We start from the raw sequence: 16,338 nt of genomic DNA on the forward strand, positions 1-16,338 counted from the left end.
TACAGTAACTCAGAGAGGGACAGTTCACAGTGGAGCAGATTATAAAGATCACACACACACACACACAGTAGCATTTAAGTCAAGATTTAAAGGATTTAGTTTTATCGTAGGCAGCAAGGTGTCTTCTTCCATCTCTTCCCCAAATTATATTTTATTTTGAAAATTATAGACCTGCAAAGAATGGAAAGAAGCAAAACCTATTTTTCTTGACCTAGATTCCCCATCATCATCATTTTATTGCATTTGCTTTATGTTCAGACTATTTTGGCTGAACCATTTGGAAATAAGTTGTAGGTATCCTGACTCTTTGCCCTGGTGGATATTTCAGCACACCTCTCCAAAGGGATAATCACAATATCATGATTTTATTCAAGAATATTGAAAAATACTGCCATCATATCATCTACTATACAATCCATCTTCAAATTGTTCCAATTGTCCCCAAACTGGTTTTCATATCTTTTATTTTTGATCCAGGACATAATCAATAAACAAGCGTTCAGTGTTAGCAGGGTCTTATCTCCCACCTCAGATGATTTCCACGAAGGAGACACTCTTGATATAATTTTTCTACATGTGGCAGGATGGCGCTTCATCAATCCTTAAATTAACCATTTTGGGTAGTAAACAAATCCTCAAAATTGAATTCTCACTTGATAGGACTTCTAGAAAAATCAAGCAGGATATTAAAACAATTACTCATATAGTTCACTTTTTAAAAGAAAAAATACTTCATGTTAATTTTCTGATAATTGGGGGAATAAAGAGAAAAAGGGGGGCACAAGTGATTGCTTTCCTTTAATTAGCTGTATAATTGCTTCTGTCCTCCAGGATGCTTTGTCACTGACAATGTGGACTTAGAATTACACTGGGAATACAGGTGGTTCATAGGTAAATTATTGTTTTTCTGCATTCTGTGTTCATTTGGAATAGTTTGAAACATAGAGACTATTTTTTTCTCTGCGTGTGTTTTTGTTTGTAGCAGATAGATCACATCTCTTTGGAAATAATTAGATTAAGTTATAATGCTCCACAGCTGCTGAGTTATTAGCCAAATTCTCACCAAATGGGATCTCTCATTAGGACTTGTGAACAGGTAATCTTTTTTGATAAATGAACTTGTAATTTTCATAACCATTTATACAATACCCAGATATCTTTTATATTGAATTCTAATGCCTTGGCACTTAGGATGCTATATTTGATTCCCCTTTTTAAAGGATGTAAAAATCATTACTGACACTTGATTGAGCTCCTTTTCAAAGTGGTACAGGACCCGCTAGGAATTGAATACTATGGTAGTGATACTTTATGCATGAAGACTCAGGTTTTTTTGTGCTAGTTTTAACTTCAAAAGGAAGTCACATCTACTGATGAGTAGCTTGATATTTTTACCATTATGCAAACTCAGATGTTAATTGTTATTCACATAAAAATAGTTCTCATGTCCTTATTTAACCAAAGCTGCTGAATAGAAGTTAAAATTAAATCACAAATGAAAACAGGTGAAAGCATTGGTTTTTTCCTGCATCTGAGCCAGATTGTTTTAGGATCTAAACTGCTCCCTGATAGCAATCTAGGAACTTTAGAATGCTGCAATCGTTTTCTTGATGAACCGAGAGAATTCCAGTATCTTCTCTCATTGCAAGTAGAAAAAGCTTGCCTCATTTACCGGAGTTAATAAATACACCTGCAGCATCTCCATTTTTTTTTTCTTCATTAAAAGACAGTGTTGAAATCGGAACTCTCCTACACTGCTGCTGGGAATGTAAAATGATGCAGATGCTTGGAAAACAGTCTGGAAGTTCCTAAAAAGGGAAGACAAAGAGTTACTGCATGACCTGAAATCCCACTCTTAGGCATATACCCAAAAGAAATGGAAACATGTGCCCGTATAAAAACTTGTTCGTATCATTCAAAGAAGCATTATTCAGAATAGTCCCAAATGGAGACAACTCAAATGTCCATCAACTGATGAATGAAGACATAAAATTTGAAATAGCCATACAATGGAATGTTATTTGGCAATAAAAAGCAGTGTAGTACTAATTCATGCGACATTACAGAGGCACCTTGAGAATGTGAGTGTAAGTCACTTACAAAAGAATATTTTATGATTCCACTTCCATTAAATGTCCAGAATAGGCAATAATATAAAGACAGAGAGTAGACTGGGGCACCTGGGTGGCTCAGTCTGTTAAGCATCTACCTTCTGCTCAGGTTGTAATCCCAGGGTCCTGGGATCAAGCCCTGCATCCGGGGTTCCTGCTCAGCAGGGAGTCTGCTTCTCTTTCTTTCCCTCTGCCTCTCCCCCTGCTTGTGCTTTCTCTCTCTGCCAAATAAATAAATAAATCTTTAAAAAAAGACAGAAATTAGATTAAAAATTTGTTCTTAGGGCTGAGAATGGGAGAGTTGGGGGCATAAGTGGTAGGGACTGCTAACAAATACAGGGCTTCTTAGTAGGGTATAGAAACATTCAGGGGCACCTGGGTGGCTCAGTTGGTTAAGCGACTGCCTTCGGCTCAGGTCATGATCCTGGAGTCCCGGGATCGAGTCCCACATCGGGCTGCCTGCTCAGCAGGGAGTCTGCTTCTCCTCTGACCCTCTTCCCTCTCGTGCTCTCTATCTCTCATTCTCTCTCTCTCAAATAAATAAATAAAAATCTTAAAAAAAAGAACATTCAGAAATAGATTCTGAAAAAGGTTGCACAACTTTGTGAATAGACTAAAAACCATTGATGTGTACATTTTAAATGGATCATTTTAAATGGAGTGATGTGTGAATTATATCTCAAAAATGTTTTATATGTAACTAATATATTTCTATAATGTTACTATATTGCATTATAATATATAATATAATATTTTATATATATAAAGGATATATATATATGTATATTTCCTTTCTGTGAAAGGAGAAGGTGATGGTGTTATTGTCATTAAGCCACAAGGACAATGCAAAAATTATTCCATAATTATTAATGCTTTTGGAAAAGTATTTCAGAAAGATTTCCATTCATCATAATTAGCCAGTTAGTATTTGAAGATAGACAAAGCACAAATGTTATGGTTGTATATCTGTGTCAATCATAAGGTGAATGAGGCATAGACAAGTTATAGTGGATACGGCCTGGGGAACACTTCCTCCTCAATGACAATGAGTAAGTTTGAAGTCACTCTTCTTACAGGCCCTGAGTTCCAGAATATCCCTGGATGATGCTAGCCTTGACTAATGTGATTCGTTCACCAAACACATATATTAGGAGTGAAAATTACTGTCGACAGCAAAACTCTGTTGGAATCTCTTTTTGCTATTGCTTTAAAGATGCCTCAGATGATCCGTGGCTTTTTGATCACTCTCTAAAATAGAATAATTCCATTAAAAACCCTGATTTTATCTTTTTTTTCAGCTCAGATTTGATCAATGCCTCCAGGAAAATGAAAGGGAGAGGAAACCGTAGTCTGTTCTGATGGGTCACCTTCCCTCCTTCTTCTTCTTCTAGGTTTTCCAGGCACCAGAGGGAACACGGGGGCAGGGGGATGTGGGGGAACGGGTGGTGGCCACAACAAATATTTATTTCTTTATTTCCCTGGGTATGAAATGGCATAAGCCGTGATTAACCTTGTTGAGTTAGCATTAATTCGTATCCACTCTTTGGCAAGTGTCCAAATGTTGCCTCCCTCACGGGACACAGGTAGGACTTCAGGGAACATCACAATATTCCGTGTTGTAGCAGCTGGGACAGGCTAGCTTTTGCTGCAGCACAAAGAACCCTGTAAAATTCGTGGTTTAAAATGAGGGAAAAAATTTTTTTTTGGCTCGTGGTATATGTCTATCACACATATCTTGCACAGAAGGTAGGGCTTCTACTCCAAATCTGCTCACTGACCCTCGCTGATGGTATCTCAAACATGACCTCCATTGCACAGAGTTCTGGTGGGTAGGACCCCTGTAATGAATGAATAAGACTTATTCATTCTCTCACCCCACCACAAAGAGGACAAGAAGTAAATCTTGCCATGTACCTGGAAATATTTGGCAAACACTTGGGAATTCTGGTTCCAACTCAATCTGTTTCACCATTAGCATTTCATCATTGCCAACCTCTCACCACTGGAGTCTCTTTATCTGGAAGCAGGACATCTCAGGTAGGGCACAAATGATGGATTCATGCCTGGCTATCCTCTGTGGTATCCACTGAGAAACTCCGGCATCCTCGTCACACAAAGTGCATGGAAATATTCCATGTGTTTGAGCAACCGGATGTGTCATGATGGAGGCAAACTATGGCAAGCTCAGGGATGCACCACCTTACATTTACCCCCCTTCCTTCCATCCTTCCTTCCCTTTCCTCTCCTATTGCCTTGAGGTTGAACTGCCAGATAAAGCATTAACACTTCATCTTTGCCTCTTATTCTATTTTCTAGGGAATTGAGCTAAGATAAGTAGTTATCTTTGGGAGAAAAGGGGGAATAGTGATTTGGAAAAAGATGGAACTTCAGAGAGGCTGCTAATATTTTACGTCTTGGCCTAGAAGGTTACAATGTATTTGTTTTGTGACAATTGATTGAACTGTACATTTTTGTGCACTCTTCTACATGTTTTTTTTTTTAATTTAAAACCTTATGGGAAAAGAATCCGTAACATTACACTTTATCTAAACGTGCCACAGAGTCAAATCCTAAAAAATTGGAGCAGAGAAATAATGGAAAAGGTATTGGAAATGAACTGAATAGACTAAGCCCTGCTTTGTTTAGATCGTGAGCTCTTAAGAGCCTCCCAGTTTTTCCCTTCCTTTAGTGAGATTATTTCCTCTGTTTCACAGCTGAGGCTCCGGAAGCCCACAGAAGGAACATCAAATACCATATCCAACAGATTTTCCTGGCAGAAGGTAAGAACAGTCTTTGGTGGGACCAAATGATCCCATTTCCTTATTCCATAATTAGTGTCCTTCACAAGCCAAAGACTCTCAGTAATCCTAGCTAAAATTCAACTACACTGGTAGCATTTTGTGATTTTTGCCAGAGTCTGTTCAACAGAGTGTTACATCTTCAGGAAGGACTGTGAGTAATACCTATATTAGTGAGTAAAAGGTACAAGATCTAAAGTTGTCAGTACTATAAATATACGAAATACCCAGTGATGCATAAAAGCAGATTGCATTCTCTGCTTTCTATAATTGCCATTCATAAGCTTTTTTTCTCATTAATTGGAACTAGGCCTATGGTTCCTTAATACTGCAGTTTCTCTCTTTCTCTCCTTTTTAGAATAATGCACAAGAGCTGTTTGGTATGGCTCTACATCAGAACAGGCAATTCTATAAAGACATAAAATAGATTACTTGTTCCTTAGGGTGGGAGAGTTGGGGATTGGAGAAAGAGCAGTGACTGCTAATGATTACAGAGCTGCTTTTTAGGGTGGCACCTGCTACCAGGAGGTGACACCCAGAGAAACTACAACATCCCACAGGTAATTTTGCAGCCTCTCACCTTGCTAGACAAGATCCTTTGGGCCTTTCCCCCCAAATTTCATACCCTACTCTGTCTCTATGGACCAAGAGCTGAAGAGGGGGACCCGATGAGGAAGAGGAAGGAATGACGAGCAGATGAGAGCCCCACTCCACTCCAGGTTCACGCTGGAGCTGGGGAGAAGGGAAAACTCAAGCTCTAAGCTTGGGGGGAGAAAAATTCCTATAATGACTCAAACAAGATCTGCATGTTTCTCAGCAGGCTCTATCCGAATTGCTTTACCCACATTAATTCATTCAACCCACAATAGTCTATAAAGTAACTACTATTTCTATGATGATTTTATACTAAGGGAACTGAGAAACAGATTTAGTCGACTTTCCTGAGGTTATACAATTTTAAGTGGCAGGCAGGTGAGCTCTGGGGGACAGGATGTCAGTCAGTACAGGATAGAATCTTTTTATGTGTCAAGGAGTGAAGGAAGAGATTTGCGAGTGTCATTGAAATGGTTGCAAATGGAAGAAAAAGAAACCACTTCATGATTGTACCCCTACAAATTCAGACTGATTTGGGGTGGAAATATACAAATATGAATAAATAGTACAGGCAAATATGTGCATAGAATTTAAGGCTGTTTTCAAATATTAATAACAATCATCACTGCGAGGTAGAATTATGAGTGACTGTTAATGTTCCTCTTTGTATTTTTAAGTGATTTCCCCAAATTTCTACTATGAATAGATATAATACTTTTATATATTAATTAGAAAAAATACAGTAAAAATTATATAAATACTCACAACTTAAATCTAGATCTAAAACACACCATTTACCCCTTAATTGAATTGTATTTGTGTTTGCAATACAAGTGAGAGAATTTAATGGGGGTTCCTGCACTCTTAGGAATTATGTTCACAATTGGTAAAACAGAGAGCAAGAGAGGCAGAGAAAGAAATGAGAACTGTGGGTGTATTCTACGAGAAAAGAGCCACGTTTGTCCGGTTCACCTGTGTGTCCTCCAGCAGTTAACCCAGTGCCCGGTGCAAATGACCTGCCAGGAAAGCACGCGGCCTTTGTGTCCCCGTGGCCTCAGGGGCTCAGCTGTCATGGTGAACTGCAGTGCCCAGTACGCAAGGTGGCGCTTGGCCCAAGTAGCAGAAGTGCCTGGGAGACCCTCTAGGTGCCCAGCAGAGATGGAGCTAACTTAGAGAAGAAATAAAAATGTAGAGAGCACTATGGTTACAGAACAGGCAAGAGACCTTTGGGCTTTTCATAAATCCTTTAGGAGGGTCCACACTGCGGGGAGCCAAGGCCCTACAAGAATCACAGGGGGCAAAACGAAGTGATGTCAAAGTTATCACCATTAACTTCATCCCATTTGTAGACAACAAAATGGCGGCAAGACGGGCAAGTGCACTGCCTTCAAAGCCAGCTAGTGTTTGACGATGCCTTTTGTGACATAGTGTAGACCAGCCTCCAAAGGAGAGTGGAATATTTCTACAGGATGACACATATCTCCACACCCGCAAATACCCAGGTCATTATCTGAAACTTGGAGCTTTCCTCTGAAGTCTTGGCTTTGTATGGCTAGGATATAATATTTCTAATTTTATGAATTATTACCTCAGTACCTTGGACAAAGATCAGTCTAAATGACAGGATATCCATAAGTGAAAAGGTTTCGATATTCACCTCTTACCAACCAACCCTTGGTCAAGAGTACTTATAATTATCAGTTCAAATTATATATAAACTGTTGCGCCTGGAAATCCTTTCCATTATTCTTTTGTTACTGTTGTTTAAGAAGCTCTATTTCTTTATAAACAGAAAATCCAGGCCTTCGTTAGTGAAATCTTCTTTGGTGGAATTCAAATTAGTGCAATTCAATTGTAAGAATCATTTATATTTTAGCATTTGTGTTGAGTTCTTAATATCTAGCTACTTGCTCTGTTTCTATCAAATGACTGTCAGCAATAATATTCTTGAGTAAATATCTCCCAATTTTACTTTAAATATCATCTTACATGTAATCCATTGACTCTGAGACTAGGTCTGTCTTTCTGAAACAACTGTCCCATCAATGAATAGGATTCTTGGTTTGTTTTCTTGACCAGTAGATGGATGGTGTTAAAAAGTTTTTAGCAGTTGTTTAGTGCCATCTAGTGGGCAGTTTGTTGTGAACAAAACTCCCCAAATGGTGTTTAACAAAAAGGCTTGTTGCATTTTATTTTTTTTTATAATGCTACTGAATGTATATTATTTGAACCTCAAGTTTTATAAATTAGGATATAATAGAGCCAACAAATTCTAAAATTATTTACTATTGCATTAAATAACTAGTTTTTGATTAGCTAAGAAATACAGTAGAGATGGCCCAAAGAGCTTATAATCACTCTCTTTTACTGAAAAAAAAATTAAAGTTCTCAAGACTAATTTGAAATTCCACAACACATATTTCTCATTAATGAAAAAATTTAAATTATGCTATTCAGAAGAAGTGATTTGATATTGCCGTTAAGTGTGAGAGTGTTAATAACAAGAACATAATTTCTTACAAAATTAGTTTGGAGAGCATATGATTTACTACAAATAACTATTTTAGGGAAATAACCTAGCATATTTTAGCATAACATTCATAGTGTTAATTCTGTAAAATTTTGCTCTTCGTTAGTCTCAGAAACAAAATTCCAGAGTATGTTCTGCCATTATTAAGCAATAATCTTCTTTTTAAAGATTTATCTTTTTTAGAGAGAGAGAGAGCAAGCAAGCAGTGAAGGGGCAGAGGGAGAGGGAGAGAGAATCCATAAGCAGACTTCCCACTGCCAGGGCTCTGTTGCATGACCCCAAAGCCAAGAGCTGGCTGCTTAACCAACAGAGCCACCCAAGTGCCCCATAAACAGTATATTTTTAAGTCATCACTTTTGTAGTTTAATGTGGAATCTATATGTGCATCGTCGGTCAACATTATTTATTGAACATCATTTCAACATTACCTATTGAACGGAATGAATGTGTGAATGGAATGGAATAAATGCGGACGGAATGCGTGAGCACAGGTGACAGGGAAGGATGCAAACCACTGGAGCTCAGGTGCCTTGCCAAGCTGACACTTTTTTTTTTCTTTCCTTAACTGACAAAAGCTTGATGATTATGAGACCTGTGCAACCGTGGAATGCGTTGTCTCGTGAGGCAGGGGTCTTACGCTGGATGTATGCCAACTTAGCTGGAGGGCACTCCAGCTGCCCTGGATGCTTGCTATGCACCAACAAGTGTTCTCATCGATGTTCATAAATTATATTAATCAATCTTCTCCACAAACATGTGAGTTGGTAGTATCAGCTTTCCCATTTTATAGAACAGGGGAAAAAGGTACAGGGTGGCTAAGCAACCTGTTGAAGGTCACACAGCTAGTCAGGTTTATTGGAAGGATTTGAACCCAAATCTGTCTGGTTTTGCTCTTAATTTTGCTCTGTTGCTAATTGTAACAATTATAAATGAGTTTCGATGCCATTTATTCATCTCATTTCATTATAAATGAATTTCTGGTGTTATGTGTGTGGTTCAGTTAGAAGGCCCCAGAATACCTTTGAAATTCTAACATTCTGTGTTTCCATAAAAAGAATTTTTTCTTGTAGACAAAAGAAATACTATGACCTTGCATTCTTTCCATCTCTAAGAAATGAATGTAAAATTCCCCTTGTGCATCAGAATTGGCATTGTTGTTAACAATTGGCATTGACAGTTGACATTGACATTGTCATCATCTGGGTTTCTAAGAAACTAAACCCGTTTCTGAAACCTGGGAACCCTCTTCATGTAGGTCGAGGCTCCAATCACCCAAAGTGACCCTGGCAAAAAGACCAATGCTCGGTCAATCAGATACTTTCCCCTGGGACTCTAAGTCATGGAAAAATGAAAGAAGGAAGAGGGACAACCGCCATTCGTAATGGTGGTGATACCTGGAGACATTTGCTGGAGAAAAGGGTGTGCAGGCTGGTCCTACCAAAAGTTGATGTCCTTTCTGCTCCTTGGCCTCTTATATTTTACCAGCCTGACTTGGCAGGTTCTCACTAATTCTGGGAGCTGCTATTATGCTTCCAATGAATCCTATTTCTGTATAAGATCATCAGAGTCAGTTTTGTTGCTTGAAGCTGAGAACCTTGACTGACACCCCACTTATAATACCAATGCAGTGATATCTACAGCTACTGATATTTGTCAGTCTTGAAGAGATTACTTTGGTGCTGTCTCCAGTAAATCATGTTAAAGGATAGGAGTATAATTTATTATGATTTTCCAGTGTAATAGAAAGAACTTTCATGAGACGTTTGCTGATGCAACATTTCAGACTAGAGATTTTATCATAACTATGCTATGATTTTTCAATACATCTCAGAAGAATTATTGTAATTTTCCTTCACTTACAGAATGTTTATTGGCGTTTTCAGTCTATTGTGGAGGGTGAGACTCACGGTTATACAAATGAAAGACCAAGATGTCCTTTTTCTCCCTGGGGTATTAGAGTGTTGATTTAGAAGAATTCTACAATTGGCATTATTGCATCTTGTGGATTTTTATATAGAGGCAGGATAACATGATGGTCCTGGAGCACAGATTGGGGACCCGGGGGCCAGACAGCGGATTTGAATGACTCTCTGCTCCTATTACCATGTGTAATCTTAGGCAAGTTACTTAATTTTTCTGTGCCTCTTTTCCCCCAATTTTTAAAAAAGATTTTATTTATTTGAGAAAGAGTGTGCAAGTAGGGGGAGGAGCAGAGGGAGAGGGACAAGCAGACTCCATGCATGCAGAGCCCGGAGCAAGGCTCGATCTCATGACCCTAAGATCATGACCTGAGCCAAAATCAAGAGTCAGACACTCAACTGACTGAGCCACCAAGGTGCCCTTTCCCCCAATTTTTAAATGGCAATAATCATAGAGATTATATTAATAATCTTACAACTAAGTAATTTAAGGAGTCACACTTCTTGTAATTTTCCATCAATACCTGGCATAAAGATAAAATGAAGGCATACACTTATGGCATAAACTTAATGCATAGAAATAACATTTGTTTCTGTTAAGGAAGAGGCAAGGTTCACAGTTACCCTACAGCCTCTCAGTAGTTTTTGTTTACATTAATTAACAGAAGATAAGCTAAAAGTGTCTAAGTGACAAGCCAGGATTTAACATGAATACAATATTCATAACTGAAGACCTTATTTGAACTTCACCAGTTTTTCCACTAATGGAAATGTCCTTTTTCTGTTTCAAGCTGGGTAAGTGATATTTGGAATCTCTCCGTGTTATTTTTTGCAACTTTTCTGTAAGTCTAAAATTAATTCTGAGTCAAAAATCATTTTTAAGTACAAAAAAGAAACAAAAGACTAAAAGTTTAAGAGAGGAAAAATGTTTTACTTTTCTCTTTAAAGAAACATGCTGAATAAAAATGATGACTTGGAATAAAATTATATAAAAGGAGATTTTTACACATAAAATTTTATTTTTTTGTTTCCAATTTTTATTTAAATTCTAGTTAGTTAACATAGAGTATAATATTGGTTTCAGGAGTAGAATTTAGTGGTTCATCACTTCCCTACAACACCCAGTGCTCATCACATCACGGGCCCTCCTTAATGCCCATCACCCATCTAGCCCATCCCCCAACTACCTCCCCTCCAGCAACCCTCAGTTTTACACATAAAATTGTGGTAGAGACACTTTGAAGCTAGCCTGCCCCTAAACACTGAATAGCTTATCATGTATTTGGCAATACAGCAACAGCAGAACAGTGACGGGTAGAAAGATCCAGATCATGTTAGTAGAAAACAAATTTTAAAAACACATTTCTCTGCTAGCTTCATCCAGACTCCCATCACATGTAGTCTAAATTCTTTTTATTGCATTTAATTGTCTTCTTCTATCTCTAGCTCCGATTCTTCTTCTTTTTTTTTTTAAAAGATTTTATTTATTTATTTGACAGAGACAGAGACAGCAAGAGCAGGAACACAAACAGGGGGAGTGGGAGAGGGAGAAGCAGGCTTCCCGCAGAGCAGGGAACCCGATGTGAGACTCCATCCCAGGACTCTGGGATCATGACCTGAGCCGAAGGCAGATGCCCAACGACTGAGCCACCCAGGCGCCCGCTCCGATTCTTCTTGCAACACACTTTTTGATTGATCTTCTAGGAGACACCTTTCTTAGATCAGTCCCTAGCTCTAAAATTGCATTTCTCATTCCATAGCCCATGGACAAATCACCTAAAATGCACGTTAGTAATGTTGATTCTTGGATGAAACCTCAGACCTACAGAATCAGAAACTCTGGACGTTGTCTCAGTAATCTGCTTCTCCAAAAATACCCTAGGTCTAACTTGCAAGACCTCTAGGATGCTATTTGAATATCTACACTTGACATCTAGGACCCCCTTAACTTCTGCTCTGTGTTCTAGCCCTGAAATGGGCCTTAGTGTCCAAGGTTATCAACCTGGCTAAAGCTGGCCTTGGAATTTTTTCTTCTGTATATTACAATATACCTTCTCATACTCAGTTATATTATTTTGTTTAAACCACAAATAAGAACTTTCTCACTAATTTCCTTCAGATTTTGGCTGCAGAAAGAGGCAAAAAGGCAAGGAAGACCATTGATGATGTGATTAAATTCTCCAGCAGCCAAGTGCTAAAAAGACTTAAGATAAAATGTTACCAATTTATTTTATTTTATTTTATTTATGCAAATTAAATACAATAATAAGATATTTCTTACTCAACTGAAACTGTATTTGCAAAATGATGCCCATTACATATGTACTGTATGCCAAACACAGAAGTTATAAACATGTAAGTTAAAAATAATATTTGCACCGAAGTCAACTTTGATTTCAACATAGATGAGCTGACTTCGCCATTCGCGGCTGTCCTACTAGGACTGGCTGATGGGAGAAACAGAAGCAGGGGTGGGAAATCTGGGCTCTAAGAAAAAGTGCAGTAGTAACATGGGAATCCAAAGCCGCGTAAGAGATTCAACAAATAGGGGCGCCTGGGTGGCTCAGTCGTTAAGCATCTGCCTTTGGCTCAGGTCATGATCCCAGAGACCCAGGATCAAGCCCCGGGTCTGGCTCCCTGCTCAGAGGAGAGCCTGCTTCTCCCTTTCCCACTCCCCCTGCTTGTGTTCCCTCTCTCGCTGTGTCTCTCTATGTCAAATAAATAAATAAAATCTTAAAAAAAAAAAGATTCAACAAAGAAAAGTTCTGAGTAAGACTGGGTGTGTGGCCTTCAGGGAGGTCAGATGTTAGGGCAACAAAGGTCTGCTTCAAATCAGCAAGGTTAAGGGCCTCAGGAATGGGAGAGCAGGCAATTAGAGAAGAGTTTTACCTATTTTTCACCTTGGACCCATTTTTTTTTTAAGATTTTTTTATTTATTTGTTTGACAGAGAGAGAGCACAAGTAGGCAGAGCCGCAGGCAGAGAGAGAGAGGGAAAAGCAGACTCTCTGCAGAGCAGGGAGCCTGATATGGGGCTCGATCCCAGGACTCTGGGATCATGACCTGAACCAAAGGCAGCTGCTTAACTGACTGAGCCACCCAGGTGCCCCACCTTGGACACTTTTAAGGGTCCATCTTCAGCAAGTTTAACTAAGATGTCTACAGGACATGACCAGGGTTAGAAAAAGGAAAATCAGAGGCCAGGGATATCCTGGCATGGTCCCTGGCTGATACTAAAAATTTACAGCTCACAGAGGGGCAGGTACAGGACTGATACTCTATCAGTTGCTTGATAGGACCTACTCTTCGAAATGTATTGCATTGAAAAAAAAACCCCACAATGAACCATGTTTTTTATTTTTATTTTATTTTTTTTTAATTTAAATTCAATTACCCAGCATATAGTACATCATTAGTTTCAGATGTAGTGTTCAATATTTCATCAGGTGCGTATAACACCCAGGGCTCATCACTTCACATGCCCTACTTATTTAAAAGAGAGAGAGAGAGAGCATGCACGAGCAGAAGGAGAGGGAGAGAGAGAGAGAATCTCAAGCAGACTCTGCTGAGCTCAGAGCCTGACTCAGGGCTCCATCTCACAACCTCGAGATCATGACTTGAGCTGAAATCAAGAGTTGGACGCTGAGCCACCCAGGTGCCGTGACAGTGTTTTGTTTTTAATGGTGCTGATAAAAAAATCTATCTATCTATCTATCTATCTTGTGATATATATTTTTCACAAAAAGCACCAGCCTATGACTGGTTAGAGAGATCTTTGTTCTTCTCCTTCTCCTGGACTAGATCATACAATTCCATGCTTGATAGGGAATCCTGGTTTTAAAGAGATTGTTTGGTTCCAGGAGCAACACTTGTATTTGCTCGCAGCAGCTGGGCTATCACGTCATGTGACCCAAGCACAGGCACAGCCCGGGTCACATTGAGCGAGATCACAGATTGGCCCCCACCAATGGTCAGTCAAGGATGAAATAGTGTTTGCTCTTCTGTGAGAAAGTTCCACTTCCCAGGCTTGCCATTTGGAGGCCTCAGACAAGAACATTTATTTCACCGTAGTGGGCACTTAACTTTGAAGGCTGTGTTTTACTCATGTGGGTTTGTCATTGACGAGGCCCCCACTATCACTTGAAATCATTTCTGCAGAAAGGAAGAATATTACCTTGGCGCAGCACAGACTAATACATTATGGCTTTTGAAGTTATATGTCCAGTATCTTCTATATAGGGTCTTCCCTGATGCTTCAGCCAAATGTGGCCACCCCTTCCCCTAAATTTCCCTGCAAATACATCTGTATTTCCCATGTCACTTATCACATTGTAGTTATATTATTACTTTTCATATAACATAGTGCTTAAGCCTGGTTAAAAACGTGAGCTCTAGGGGTGCCTGGGTGGCTCAGTCATTAAGCGTCTGCCTTTGGCTCAGGTCATGGTCCAGGGTCCTGGATCAAGCCCCACATCTGGCTCCCTGCCCGGCGGGAAGCCTGCTTCTCCCTCTCCCACTCCCCCTGCTTGTGTTCTCTCTCTCACTGTGTCTCTCTGTGTCAAATAAATAAAATCTTTTTAAAAAAAAAAAACGTGGGCTCTAAATTCATAAACATCTGGGTTTGAATCTTTGTTCTAACACTTGTAGGCTGGGTGACTTCGGATGTTTCCTAACTCTGTTTATTAATCTGTAAAATGGGGATAAAGAGAGCACATAGCTTGTAGGGTAGCTGTGAGAATTATGTGATTAAGCATCTAGCACAAAATGATTTCTTGATGAATATTGCCTTTCATTATCATTCTCTAATTAATCTATAAGCTTTTTAAAGAGCAAAACTCATGTTTTATTCAATAGTATACTAGTCTGGTATCCCATGCCATAGTGTGTTATGCAGAAATAAGCACTCAAAAATAATTTTTGAATGGATAGGAAAATTATGAGGCCTTGAGATTATGAAACATGAAAAGAAGAAAAGCTCATGAAGGAAGTTTGTAAGAATTGGCTTCACATTTGGTTACAATCTAGGTATGTTATAGACATTACTTAATTTGATCAAAACAATGCTGAAATAGAGATATTAATTTGTCCATTACGTCTTAGGAGGTTGCTAAAGCTTAAGGATTTAAATAACTTGTCTAAAGTCACCTGGACAGCAAGGGGTGGAATTGGGCTTTGAGCAAAATCCTTGTTCCATGACCCTGTGCATCCTGAGGAGCCTTCACCATCCATATTTGTTGGCTTGTTTTGTCCCAGAGAAGACTGTTACTAGAGGACAGCTTCTTTTCTCCTTTCTATGTCCTTAGCATCGGCCTGAGGGACCTCTGTCACATAGGGTCTCACATGGTCAGTCAGATTACTGAAAGTCTAATTTGGATGACTGCATGCTTAATCCAATCAATTGTGCACAGCCCTTAAAATGGCTGACAACACAGACCCCAGAAGGCCTTGGGAGAGTCACCGGTCCCACTGCATTTGTGCATCACACAACAAGGCCATCTGAGAAAGTAGGAGAGAATAACATCTCTTACATTACCTGTTTATTTCTACACTTCCCTTGTTTTCTTTTAGCTTTTGCTGATTTTTCTCTTCGGACATAAGTACTTTCCCTTCCCCCCAGCTTTATTGGGGTATAATCGACAAATAAAAGTTGTAAATATGTAAGGTGTACAACGTGATGATTTGGTGTGTGCATAGCATACACTGAAATGATCACAATCAAGCTAATTAATATATCCATCATTTCCCATAGTTACTATAGTGTGTGTGTGTGTGTTGAGAACACTTAAGATCTGATCTCTTAGCAAATTTCAAGTATACAATTCAGTGTTATTAATTATAGTCATCATACTGTGCATTAGACCTCCAAGAAGTTCTTTTTATATTCTTTAGATCTAAGGCTGTGCCCCAAATTCAACTCTGTATGAATTTAAGGAAAGAATTAAAGTGAAATTTGCTGAGCATTTCTAAGGACTGTAATCGCTATGGTGTAAAAATATGCTGACTTATGTCGTCTTTTTTCACTAAAAATTAGAGACAAATTAAATTTATATTTATATAGAGGTACTGTATATCCTATATCAAAACTCAGAAGCTATCAAGATAAATATTGGCAAATAGCACTGTATGAAAGTCCTTAAATTTCTACACAGAAAAGGCACAATAAATCAAAGTCAACAACAAACTGGAAAAAATATTTTCAACATATAGGGCAATTTAAAAAATATTGTTTACAGGAGCACCTGGGTGGTTCAGTCGGTTAAGTGCCCGACTCTTGGTTTCAGCTGAGGTCATGATCTCAGGGTAGTGGGATTGAGCCCCAGGTTGGGCTCCATGCTCAGCGGGGAGTCTGCTTGTGGATTCTCTCTCTCTTTCTGCCTCTGCCCCTCCA

Source organism: Zalophus californianus, chromosome 14, assembly GCF_009762305.2.
Source record: "Zalophus californianus isolate mZalCal1 chromosome 14, mZalCal1.pri.v2, whole genome shotgun sequence".
NCBI lineage: Eukaryota > Metazoa > Chordata > Mammalia > Carnivora > Otariidae > Zalophus > Zalophus californianus.